General features: G+C 44.8%; 1 pseudogene; it reads left to right on the top strand.

Moving 5' to 3' along the window:
- The first annotated feature begins 66 nt into the window (after window positions 1-66).
- Window positions 67-13,240, top strand: part of LOC100454937 (chondroitin sulfate proteoglycan 4-like) — a 30,719-nt pseudogene continuing 17,545 nt past the window's right edge.

Raw genomic sequence — 13,240 nt, forward strand, 5'->3', positions numbered from 1 at the left:
TCAGCCAATTGTTTTTAAGGAGAAACTATCAATGAAAACGGACTCGTTGATGGAGGAAAAGTTGGAATGCAGCCTCTAGTGCTGTTTGAGCGATCCCTCTCCCCCGGGCCGCTGCTGTGTTCTGGAAAGGCGCATTGTACCCTGGATGCAGCAGGTAAGAGACCTGTCCAGGTGCTCTGCCCGCTTTCCTTTCAGGCTTCTGTATCAGCTGTTTTTCCCCTGTAGAATGTGCCCCTGACAGCCACCCCCTAACCCTACCCAATTTGTCTTTACGTGTCTGACCATCAAGGCTCTTTTGGGTCATATTTAGTTCATGCTGATATTTCCCCTTCCTCCCCTCTTTAGTCCTGACTATTTTTGCTTTGGTCATGTTATGCCGTATTGTGTAAGGCTTTAAAAAAATTTTTTTATGGTGGCAGGGGAGAATGTTTTATAATTATGCTTTGTACCTTTTATCTTCCACTCAATAAATGCTTGGTAAATATTTGTTTTATTGAATGTATGACCCTATTCTAGCTATATTGTGCTTGAACAAAAATCTTAACTGCCTCATAAGTTAACTGCTAAGAATTTGTCAAAAGTGCAGACATAACATCAAGAACTTGTCATGGACAGTACAAAAAGGTCTCTAAGGGCTTGATGGAAGTCTGTAAATTGACTTCCTATGAAAGAGAGTGTAAGAAGTGAAAATGTAAAGCGTGACTGGAGAGCCAGAGTGATGAAGCCAGGGTCCCTTTCTCCAGATCCTTTGTAACAGTGTTATGTGATCTCTTCTAGAAGATCGTTCTGAAAGATAATGCCAACTCGGAACCTAGGAAACCATCCAGTGGGTTTCTGCAACTTAGGTGGTTCAAATCCCCATCAGCACCTTTGTTTTCTCTGTCTCAGTTTGCTTACAGTGATGTTCTCAGTAGCTGTAATTGCTGTCTGTCTTTGAATACTTAAGCATTTTTTTTAGATGACAGGGATATATGTGCACTTTTATTTTACCAAGTGTTAGAATTTTTACTCTGCTTTTGTGGGCTCTGGGTTAGCTACTTGGTTGTTTAGATGTAAAATGATTAGCAGGGAAAACTGTGTGCGTGTGTGTGTGTGTGTGTGTGTTATAAGTTTCTTTTGTTGTCAGAGGACTTAGAATTTTATTTTATATGGTAATTATGTCAATTTATTCTCCACCCCACATTTATTGAACAGCAAAGTATGAAAGTAATGTGTCCCATAAGCAGCCTTCAGAAGAATTACAACTGCTGTATATCAGAAATTCTTTTTTTTATTATTTTGAGATGGAGTCTCACTCTATCACCCAGGCCGGAGTACAGTGGTGCGATCTTGGCTTACTGGAACCTCTGCCGCCCAGGTTCAAGCGATTCTCCTGTCTCAGCCTCCTGAGTAGCTGGGATTACGGGCACCTGCCACCACCCCTGGTTAATTTTTGTAGTTTTGGTAGAGACAGGTTTCACCATGTTGACCAGGCTGGTCTTAAATTCCTGACCTCGTGAACTGCCTGCCTCAGCATCCCAAAGTGCTGGGATTACAGGCGTGAGCTACCGCGCCTAGCTGAACTTTCCAGAAGAAGTTCGTTCATCAGTTTTCAAAAAATTATGATATCAAAAGATAGCTGTGCCCTACATTTGGAAAGATACAAAAACTGAACATACTGGCAGGCAGTTTTGCTTGCTGGTGCTTCAGATAGAGGCACACATTGGTCTCAGTGGATTTATGGAGAAAAATAGATACAGAAAGTTATTTCTAAATAAGACCAAAAAAATCCTTTTCTTAAGCAGTGACAGGTAAAGAGGTTGTCTTGGCTAACCTTGAATTGTGTTGCCCTTGATTGAGACAGTTTTATGGTGGGGATGGTAGTGGTGATAAACTTGTTGGAAATTTGTCTGCTGATAGTAACCTTTGTGGTAGCTGTCACAGACAACTTCATCCTCACAGGCCTTGAAATTAGTATAAAACTAACAGAATGGAGGAGAAACAAAGGACCTGAATAATTAGCTGCTTAGGTGATTGTTCTGTGTTTTCATAACTTGTGAAAAAGAACAGTGTTAGGAACACTTAAACATTCTATGTAAGGAACACTGCCTGAATTTATATTGTGATTTTTGAGCACCATTCACTGTTTAAAAACTGGCATATTGTAGATAATATTTTAAAGACAAATAGAAAATTTATCTTTTCAAGTTGGGTCTAAAACTTAGCCTTATCAAAATTACAAAATTTAAAGCATGTGACTGAAAAATATTAATGCATAGGTGTAAATATTGGTCATTTTAAATGTCTTTCAAAATAGATTGTCTCTTAAATATTAAACTAAGCAAACTTTGAACATGTTGTAGAGTTTGTGCTGAAGGTTAAATTTCCTGGGGTGATGGATATTTTGTAATATGGAAAACAAAACTTTCTTATTTTAAGAAATTTAGAAAACTTTCAGGCAAAACTAGAAAACATTACCTATGTCATTCTACCACTGAGAAGGTGTCGCTGTGAGAAATTTGTATCTTTCCAGTCATCTCCTCATCTCTTTTCTCCTGTGCTTGCATAGGTTTCCTCTCCCTTAAAAATCAGATACTTGTTTGTAATCTGCTTTTTCACTCAACAGTATTGTAGATCCATGTTATAACTTACTCCTCTACATTGCCTTCAGTTATTGTGTGCTTTCTGTTGGATGACTGTACCATGTAGTCAGTCATGTTTTCTGGTACTGAATACATAGGGGTATGTGTGTGTGTGCGTGCATGTGTGTGTGCGTATTTTTTTCTAACATAACTAATGCTTTAGACATCAATAGGTAGACCTAAATCCTTGAAACCTTCCACGTGGTGACTTTCAGTTCTCATTGCTGAATTTGTTTCTAGAAATGGAAGAAATTATATTGTGTGGGAACTTTCTTTTCTTTTTTCTTTTTGAGATGAAGTCTTGTTCTTGTCACCCAGGCTGGAGTGCAATGGTGTGATCTCGGCTCATTGCAACCTCCACCTCCTGGGTTCAAGCAATTCTGCTGCCTCAGCCTCCCGAGTAGCTGAGATTACAGGCGCATGCCACCATGCCTGGCTAATTTTTGTATTTTTAGTAGAGATGGAGTTTCACCATGTTGGCCAGGCTGGTCTTGAACTCCTGACCTCAGGTGATTTGCCCACCTCAGCCTCCCAAAGTGTTGGGATTATAGGTGTGAGCCACTGTGCCCAGCCTTTTTTTCATCTTAGTATCAGCTTTTATTTATCAGATTGGTAAAAATGTTAGAAAGTGTGCAATGAAATGGCCATTCTTACAGTCATGGCAAAAAGTATAATAATCTTTGACCTTCTAGAAAGTAGTTCAGCTTTCTAGAAACTTGTCTGAATTCTCCCTATTTAGGCAGGATGAATTCTCACTACCCCAAGGTAGCCAACCTTGTCCCTGTGATTCCATCTCTCCCAGAAAGAGAGGTCCAGTCTCAGGGAAAACCCAGATTTGCTTGGCTTAGCCCACCTGACAGCTGATCACTGGAAATGGGGTGGGCCGGTAGAATCCTTTGGTCAGGTTTTGTGTTGAGAGAGAGGTGGAAAGATGGGAGGGAGGTAGCAAAACTGGCCTCAGTGGAACTATGTAAGTTAATATAGAATGGCAAAGGGATGTTTCTTCCAAGGAAGAAATTCTAGGGAAGGAAGAAAGTGGAGGGGAAGGCAGCAGTTCTCCAAGTTTTGGTGTCAGGATTCCTTTACACTCTTAAAAATATATTGAGGGCCCAAGGAGCTTTGGTTTATGTAGGGTATATCTATTGGTATTTATCACTAGAAATTAAATCAGAAATATTTAAAATATTCTTTAAAAGCTCACCACATATTGTTATAAATGCTTTTATGAAAAGAAAATTTCTAAACCCAAAGTAGTACAATCTTCCATCTTTTGCAAATTTCTTTGATGTTTGATATGTCATTTGCATGATGTTTGATATGTCATTTGATACGTCATTAGCAAATTGGTATGTCAGTTTGCTTCTGCATTCAATTTATTGTGTGATATTTTCTTGAAAAAATGTGAACAAAGGCCAGTCTCATACAGATAACCATTTTAGATCATTGTGGATATTTATGTATTTTTTGAGATGGGGTCTTGCCCTGTTGCCCAGGCTGGAAGGCAGTGGTGTGATCACAGCTCACTGCAGCCTCAGTCTCCGGGGACTCAGGTGATCCTCCCACCTCAGCCTCCAGAGTAGTTGGGACTACAGGTGTGTACCACCACACTTGGCTGACTTTTTGTATTTTTTGTAGAGATAGGGTTTTGCCATGTTGCCTAGGCTTCTTTTTTTATACTCCATCAGATCTTGTTTTTTCTTGAACTTTGGATCTTCCACCCTTGCATGATATTACATCGTGCATTGGTCATTTATAAAATAGTGGTTCACTAAGATCTTCTACATGTTGATACATTTGATTGTACAGTATGAAAATACATTCATCAGTACCACCATCAATCTCATCAGAATACTTTTGGAAAGTGATGGTGGGTATAAGTTTTCCAAAATTGTAATTTTTTGTTCAAAAGCTTGAATTTTATTAGTAATTCTATTATTGAATTTTATCATGGCCTGTCTGTTGTTTTCCTTGAAATGACAGAATCTCATTTTTTGAGAAAATACCTGCCAAAAATGCAAGTTAAAATAACATTTTTTGTTAGTCAGCCTTTCAAGTAAAAATGGTATTCCATTAAAGTGGTTAATTCACTTCATGACTTAGTCACTCAAGGGTTTTTTCTCAGGCAGCCTGTAGGAATGCTCATGTATACTTCCCATTTCATCACTTGAAATATTAAAAAGATATATTCAAGGATATAGATGTAGCAAAATATTCACCGCTTCATCATAGACATTGTTTTTTTTTAATTTTTGAAACAGGGCCTTGTTCTGTCACCCAGGCTGGAGTGTAGTAGCATGATCACAGCTCACTGCAGCCTCAACTTTCTGGGTTCAGTCAATCCTCCTGCCTCAGCCTTCCAAGAAGCTGGGACTACAGGCATGCAGCCACTGTGTTCAGCTAATTTTTGTATTTTTTATAGAGATGAGGTTTCACCAGGTTGCCCAGGCAGGTCTTGAACTCCTGGGCTCAAGTGATCCCCCTGCCTGGGCCTTCCAAAGTGCTGGAATTACAGACATGAGCCAAAATTCCCAACCTTATCATAGACATTCTTAAATGAAACTGACCTTTTGTTGCCCTTCCTTTTTATTTTTATTTTTAGAGACGGAGTTTTGCTCTGTTGCCCAGTCTGGAGTTACATAGGCACAATTTCAGCAACTTCTGCCTCCCAGGTTCAAGTGATTCTCCTGCCTCAGCCTCCTAAGTATCTGGGACTACAGGCATGCACCACCACACCGAGCTAATTTTTGTATTTTTAGTAGAGATGGGGTTTCACCATGTTGGCCAAGCTGGTCTCAAACTCCTGACCTCAGGTGATCCATCCGCCTCAGCCTCCCAAAGCACTGGGATTACAGGTGTGAGCTGCCATGCCCCACCCACCCTTCCTTTTTATACCTTTCCTGTGCATAGTGAAGAATACCATGACTACTAGTAGTTTGGTGTTACTGCCTTTGTTTGTGCTAAAGTACCAGCATTTTTATCCACCATTGTATTTGCACACTTACAGCAAATGTCACCATGTTAGTATTCCTGTCAAAATAGTTTGGACTTGGGGGTCTGAGGGCCACACTTTGGGAACCATTGAAATAGGTACTTAGACCTACTATATATCATATCTTTTCATCTACAAGGTTTTTAAAAACTTGATTTCAGTTAATTTTTTTTGTAATTTTTAAAATATGGTTTTGAGGGGTTTCAGTCCAAAGCAACAACACGTATTTTATTTTGCTTATGCTGAAGTTTACTAGACAAATACTAACCTAACAGAATGAGGTCCTAAATCTAATTGCAATTTCCTTAGCCAAAAGAAAAAAACTCAAAATTAAAAGCGTAAAAATGGTCCATATGGTGTATTCTGTCTGTATGCTGAAGAATTTATAGAAGAAAATGCAATACTCAGTAAGTGGTGTTCTTTAAGAATAGGATTGGCTGGGCACGGTGGCTCACACCTGTAATCCCAACACTTTGGGAGGCCGAGGTGGGCGGATCATCTGAGATTAGGGGTTCAAGACCAGCCTGACCAACATGGAGAAACCCCGTGTCTACTAAAAATACAAAATTAGCCGGCCATGATGGCACATGCCTGTAATCGCAGCTACTCAGGAAGGCTGAGGCAGGAGAATTGCTTGAACCCGGGAGGTGGAGGTTGTGATGAGCTGAGATCGTGCCACTGCACTCCAGCCTGGGCAACAAGAGCAAAACTCGGTCTCAAAAAAAACCAAAAAAAGGAAAAAAAGAATAGGAGTAATTCTGAAGAGTTTCTTTTAGCCTGTAAAGAGATTTGGAACACAGTAAGAAGAGGAATGAGAAGAATGAGAATAGTAAAATAAACCATTATTGAAGAGATATACTGTTAATGATGTCCTCCTTCAATACAACTTGTTTTTCTTTTTTTTGTTTTGTGAGACGGAGTCTTGCTCTATCGCCAGGCTGGAGTGCAGTGGCGCATCTCAGCTCACTGAAACCTCTGCCTCCCGGGTTCAAGTGATTCCCCTGCCTCAGCCTCCTGAGTAGCTGGGACTACAGGCGTGTGCCACCACACCCGGCTATTTTTTTTTTTTAATTTTAGTAGATATGGAGTTTCACCATGTTGGCCAGGATGGTCTCCATCTCCTGACCTCGTGGTCCACCTGCCTTGGCCTCCCAAAGTGCCAGGATTACAGGCATGAGCCACCGTGCCCAGCCATCTTGTTTTCCTCTTTCTTTTTTTTTTTTTGAGACGGAGTCTTGCTGTGTCGCCGGGCTGGAGTGCAGTGGCGCGATCTCGGCTTACTGCAAGCTCCGCCTCCCGGTTTCATTGCAAGCTCCGCCTCCTGGCTTCACGCCATTCTCCTGCCTCAACCTCCTGAGTAGCTGGAACTACAGGCGCCCGTCACCGCGCCCAGCTAATTTTTTTGTATTTTTTTAGTAGAGACGGGGTTTCTCCGTGTTAGCCAGGACAGTCTCGATCTCCTGACCTCGTGATCTGCCTACCTCAGCCTCCCAAAGTGCTGGGATTACAGGTGTGAGCCACCTTGCCTGGCCCATCTTGTTTTTCTTAAAAAGGAACCTTCAGTAAATATTTGGTTTCTGTGGCTTCAGCTTTAATTCAGATTACAGTTTTCAAAGCAGTGTTGCCTAAAGTTGTTTGTGCAAAATTGTTTTCCATGACTTGAACCTAGTTATTCTGAAGCTAATATATAATAATAATGTTTTTTCCCCAATTTATAATAGAGAACAGTACGAAGTAACAGGGGGAATATCTGTTAGTGGGTGAAAGCACATAATGCATAGTTCATTAGCTTTTTTAAAAAATCACATGTAATTGTGTTCCAAGAATATATGTATAGTAACGGCATTTACTTGGTGTTACTTGGTTTGTGTGATAGAATAAAATATTAGAATTTTATGGTGTTTGAATTAGTTATCTATTGCTCTGTAACAAATTTAGCAGCTTAAAACAACAAACTTTACCTCACAGTTTCTGTGGGTCAGGATTCTGTCCAGTTTACCTTGGGTTCACTGGTTTGGCCTCTGACCAGGCAGTGAAGGTGTTGGTGGCGGCTGTGATCATCCCAAGGCAGGATAGGGAGAGAATCCGTCTCCAAGCTCATGTTGGCAGGATTCACGTCAGAGGCTGTTGGACTGGGCCTCTGTCTCTAGATGGTTACTGGTCAGAGGCCTTTTACAATACCTTGCCATGTGGGCCTCTTCATAGGGCACCTCATCACATGGCAACTGGCTTCCATCAGAGGGAGCAATGCAAAGAGCAGGAGAAGGGTGACCAAGGCAGGCATCGCAGTCTCCTTGTAGCCTCACCTCAGAAGTGGTGTTACTTTTGCTGTATTCTCTTTGTTAGAAGTGAGTCACTAGGTCCAGGAGTGGAATTTTACAAGGGTGTGAATGGCAGGAGGTGAGGGTGATCAGGGCCATTTAGAGGCTGCCTACCAGTGTTGAAGAAAATTGTTGACTTCTATGAGCTGTAGCAGCAGACAGTGCTATGCAAGGAGAATGGCTGTCTCAGAAGTCCAGCTCCTCACATGGGTTTAAACGTGTTGCCTTTTCCCCCAATACATTTTATTTAAATCCATGGTCATCTTGCCATTTAGTGGTGTGGTTTAATTGCATATTTGGGTTAGTCTGTATGTAAACATTTAACATAGGTGTCTCTGGGTTAAACAGGAATCCTGTTCATCTTCTTCACCGATATGGTTTGTGGACTCTGATGAGCCAAATCTGACATCACTTCTGGAACGTCTAGAAGATACTAAGGACAACATTTCGGTGAGGAAAGAAGCCAAGCTATTTTCTCTTTTCCTCATGAACATTATATTTAGAAATTAAATGTTAAGTGATAATATTATATAAAAGCATGATTAATAACTATAATCTTAGAGGAATTAAAGTCTGGGTATTTTAAGTCCTCCAGATCTTACTTACTACCTGTATTCTCTTTATTATTTCCCACATGTATAACCTTAGTTTAGATTAGGAATTCAGGGTCTCTTTTTCCCTGAATTCTAACGATTAAGCCAAGCAAGCGTTTTGGGTGGAGACCACTAGCCAAGGTGGGAAGTAGAAAAAAGACCAAGGTGGAAGTGAAGGGAGAGACGGGGAGAATGACACCAGAACTAGTGGGAGGGGATTGCCTTTCCTTTCAAGGGTCTCTAAGTCTGCAGTAAAAGTCAAAGGTATTCAAATAGGAAGTTTTGTTTTTGTATTTAGTATATGAAGTATAACTTTCCATTTTGCAAAAACTTTAGAAACCTTTTTTCTTGATTATAAAACTTATAAGCAACCATTATTGAGAAGATTAGTAAAATATAAAAAAAAGTAAAAATCTGACAATTTCTCTACCTAATATAACCACTGTTGACATGATAGCTAGTTTCTATCAGGATGTATTGCTGCTTTGTTGTCAAAGTACTTATACCCTTACAGATATGTTTAAATAGTTGAGGTCGTATTCTATAAATATCTATAAATAGCCAAGTGCTGTGGCTCACACATGTAATCCCAGCACTTTGGGAGGCCGAGGCAGGCAGATCACAAGGTCAGGAGTTTGAGAGCAGCCTGGCCAATATGGTGAAATCTCATCTCTACTAAAAATACAAAAATTAGCCAGGCATGGTGGCAGGTGACTGTAGTCCCAGCTACTCGGTAGGCTGAGGCAGGAGAATTGCTTGAACCCAGGAGGCAGAGGTTTCAGTGAGTCAAGATCGCACCACTGCAGTCCAGCCTGGGTGACAGAGCAAGACTCCATCTAAATAAATAAATTATATATACACACACATACACACATCCTCATATATATATACACATATATGTGTGTGTATGTATACACACACAAACACACACACACACACACATATACACCTACACATGGCCGAATGCCTCACCTCTAGCACTGGGAATCAGTCACCGTGCTGTCCTTGTGGAGTCTTGTGGCCCAACAAGAGGAATTTCTCCCCTGACATTGCCCCTCCAAAGTGTGCCACTTTCAGTGAGCCTCCTGTCATGCCCGGCCTGTGGACAGCCAGACCCTGCCATCCCTCCCACCCCCCACCAAGCATGGGGGTGCTCTGTAGGCAGCTGTGTGGCCTGACAAGTCTCTACTAGTCCTGCTGTCCCTCAGCTGAGAATCAAACCCATTTCTGGATGACAGGGAATGTGTCCTCTGCTGGCTGTGTTCTCTGTGGAGCTCAGGGGAGGGAAAAGGCCAAGCCATTTCTAGGGTGCTGTCAGGACCGGTGAAAAGGTCACACCCTTTCCAAGGGAACTTTTCCTGGAAAGCCCCTGGAGCTTAGCTGGCTCTTATCCTGTGATAAGCCAGAGGCTCTGGGGGGTGAGAGAGCAGAAACCCTCGTCACCCCACCCAACGGGGACCTGTATACCTCTGCCAGCCTCTCACTTGGCCTTGCTGCTGTCCTCTGAGACTGCCTATTCCTCCCTCTCTGTGACTCTACACCACCATCACCTCCTCCAGGAAGTCCTCTGGATTGACTCCTAGCTTATTACATCTTTATTGTGCAGACCCTCTCCATTCAAATCCCCTCTTCAACTGCCCACCCCCCACTACCTCCAAGACAGAGATTCTGGGTTCTTGCAACTGCAGCCCCTCAGAGAGTGTAAGAGGGGCAGAAAAAGGAGATCAGGAGGTGGGGGAAGCAGCACTGTCAGAGTTTCCAAAGCCCTGGCCAGCAAGGCCTCAGAGGCCTCTGTTGGGGTGGGGACCTCCCTGGCTATGCACTCCAGCAGCACAAGACACCTCTGTGAGCTTCTCCCACTCAGCCCTACAGGAAGCAGGAGGGCCCAGCCTCAATGGACCAATTCAGACCCCAGCGCTCCAGAAAGTACCTCTGCTTCCTGCCACCATTCCACTCTGGCCAAACAGCCTCTACTCTCTTCTGCTGGGAGGAGGCCGCAGGCAGGTGGTTCAGTGGTTAGGGCCAACCATCTACTTCAGTTTCTGCCTGGCCCAGATCTCTGACATTGACCATGCCCTAGTGGGTGTATGTATACCTTTAGTGCAAGGGTGGTGTGACAGTTAATACTGAGTGTCAACTTGATTGGGTTGAAGGCTGCAAAGTATTGATCTACTGGAAGTGTCTGTGAGGGCATTGTAAAAGGAGATTAACATTTGAGTCAGTGGGCTGGGGAAGGCAGACCCACCTTTAATACTGGTGGGTACCATCTTTCTAATCAGCTGCTAGCGAATATAAAGCAGGCAGAAAAACATGAAAAGGCGAGACTGGCCTAGCCTCCCAGCCTACATCTTTCTCCCATGCTGGACGCTTCCTGCCCTCTAGCATCAGACTCCAAGTTCTTCAGTTTTGAGACTTGGATTGGCTCTCCTTGCTCCTCAAACTTGCAGACAGCCTATTGTGGGACCTTGTGATTGTGTAAGTTAATACTTGATAAACTCCCCTTTATATATCTATATCTATATATCTATATTTATATCTGTCTATATCTCCTATTAGTTCTGTCCCTCTAGGGAACCCTGACTAACACAGGTGATTAGGCACAGGGAGATGTGCCCCCTTCCCCGTGGGTGCTGGGTAGGTAAATGTTTTAGCAGTGGGCTTTCTTGGGGAGAGGGAACCCTGATTTTCAGTATTTGCCTCTTTTCCTGGTATAAATGTTCCCACTGCGGGCAGTATCACCTGCCTCTCAACAGTTGGCTCCTGGCCGCTGCCGTGAGCTGTTCCAGCGGGTGACAGTGGTGGCTCCGTCCTGCAGGCCACGTGCCCCCACCCCTTGTGCCACGGCCTCCCTCACTTTAGTGTGCTATTTGCTCTTGGGAATCAATGTCTTTGCAGATAAGGCACCCCAGTAGGTGGCCGCCACCTGCAGTTCCCTGGTCTGTCTCTTGCTGGCACCAAGCTGTGCTGTACCTGCTGAGCCTGCTGGGCCACCCCTGTGTAGAAGGTCTGTGGGGCTTACTTGATTCCCTTAGCTTCCCAGACAGGGTGCTGGTGTTGCCAGCAGTGCTGGCAGGAGGAGGGGATAACTAGAGGGGATTTAACTCAACCCGAGGGGCTCTTACGGGATCTTTCCTGGATATCCCTCCAGGGGGGGGCTGGCTGCCCTTAGGGCATACAAACCTCCAACTCCTCCAATGGCTGAAGCTACTTCCTCGAGCAGATGGCAGCTGGCTCAGGCTGGCTAGGGACCAGTGCGTGTGAGGCCGGTGCTGGATCACCCCATCAAGGCCATCAGCCTGTGCTTGTTCTTGGGGTTTGAGGGAAACCCAACAGGGATGAATCACGGTTTTTAACCTGTGTTTGTCTGCCCCCCCAGCCCTGGACATCTGCAGGCAATTCAAAGTTATATTTGGTTCTTGTCACCACAAAAGGCATGGACCAGAAATTATGGCAGCGGGTTGGAAGTCAGGGAGGCTAATTTGGGGAAACTGCCTGGAGGAAGCAGCAACTCAAATGAGGAGGAGTCCCAGTGTGGGACAGAACGGGCCCTGCATAACAACCACTAATCCCAGGCAAGCCCAGACATGGCCTTCTGCCTGGGGAGGCCCTCTTTGGCCTGCCCAGCAGACCCTCAGCCCCTCCTAGGCCCTGTCTTCAGCCTCAGACTGAGTAGTGGCCTGGGGAAGTTGGGAGCTCAGCTGTTCTCATCCCTGGTTCCTTGGCCACGGTGGAAACAATGGGGCTGGATCTGACTGCTCAGCAGGGACCGTGAATAGCTCTGTAGCAGGAAGCAACAGCAGGGGTAATGGAGGAAGTGTGGGCCCACTTTGGTTTGACACTGCATATGGTCCCCATCTGGCCTCAGAGCCTTTACTCCTTGGCAAACTCAGGCCAATAAGCTCCCGCCCCCACCCTCAATGGCAGCTGGAAGAATGGCCTGAGGGAGAAGCAGGGATAGGTGGGCTGCACTGACATCACCCCCAGATCCCAGCCGTGGCCCCAGCCAACCCGTGGAGGTGGGGCATGGCACGGCAGGTGCTGCACAGGAGCCCAAGCACAAGGGCACTTAGGAGAAGGAATCTGAGCAGGGATAAATCTGGCCTGGGGGTGATTCTCCAGAAACTCCATTCCTCGGGGCTGTGACCACCAAGCCAGGTGATCAGGCCAGTGATGTTTCCCTTTGGGCCAGGTCGGGGAGCCAGACCTGGTAGGGAGACTCCTCTGGGGCCCAGGGGAGGTGAGTCAGAGCTGGCAGAGGCCTCTGGCTCCAGGAACCTCCAAGGAGGAGACCTGAGTTGCTGGGAATTTCTGGGTCTGACCTCCTGCAAAGTCAAGGTCTGGGCTGGACACAAGGTGAGGCTGTGCCTTCTGGTGCCAGGACCAAGGAAATGCTGGGATCTGGGCAGTGCTCAGAGGCAGCACCATATAGCAGAACCATGAGGGTGCACCAGCACGGACCCCTTTCTGCAACCCACCCATCCCTCTCTGCAGCACCTCACCTCCTCCAGGCAAGAATCTGAGCCTTGACCACAGCTCCCTCTCTCACACAGCTTCCTTCTTCGGTGAGAACCACCTGGAGGTGCCTGTGGCCATGGCTCTGACTGACATAGACCTACAGCTGCAGTTCTCCACGTCCCAGCTCGAAGCCCTCCTTCTCCTGGCAGTAGGCCCAGCTGACCACCTCCTGCTGCAGCTCTACTCTGGACACCTGCAGGT

Source organism: Pongo abelii, chromosome 16, assembly GCF_028885655.2.
Source record: "Pongo abelii isolate AG06213 chromosome 16, NHGRI_mPonAbe1-v2.0_pri, whole genome shotgun sequence".
NCBI classification, from domain to species: domain Eukaryota; kingdom Metazoa; phylum Chordata; class Mammalia; order Primates; family Hominidae; genus Pongo; species Pongo abelii.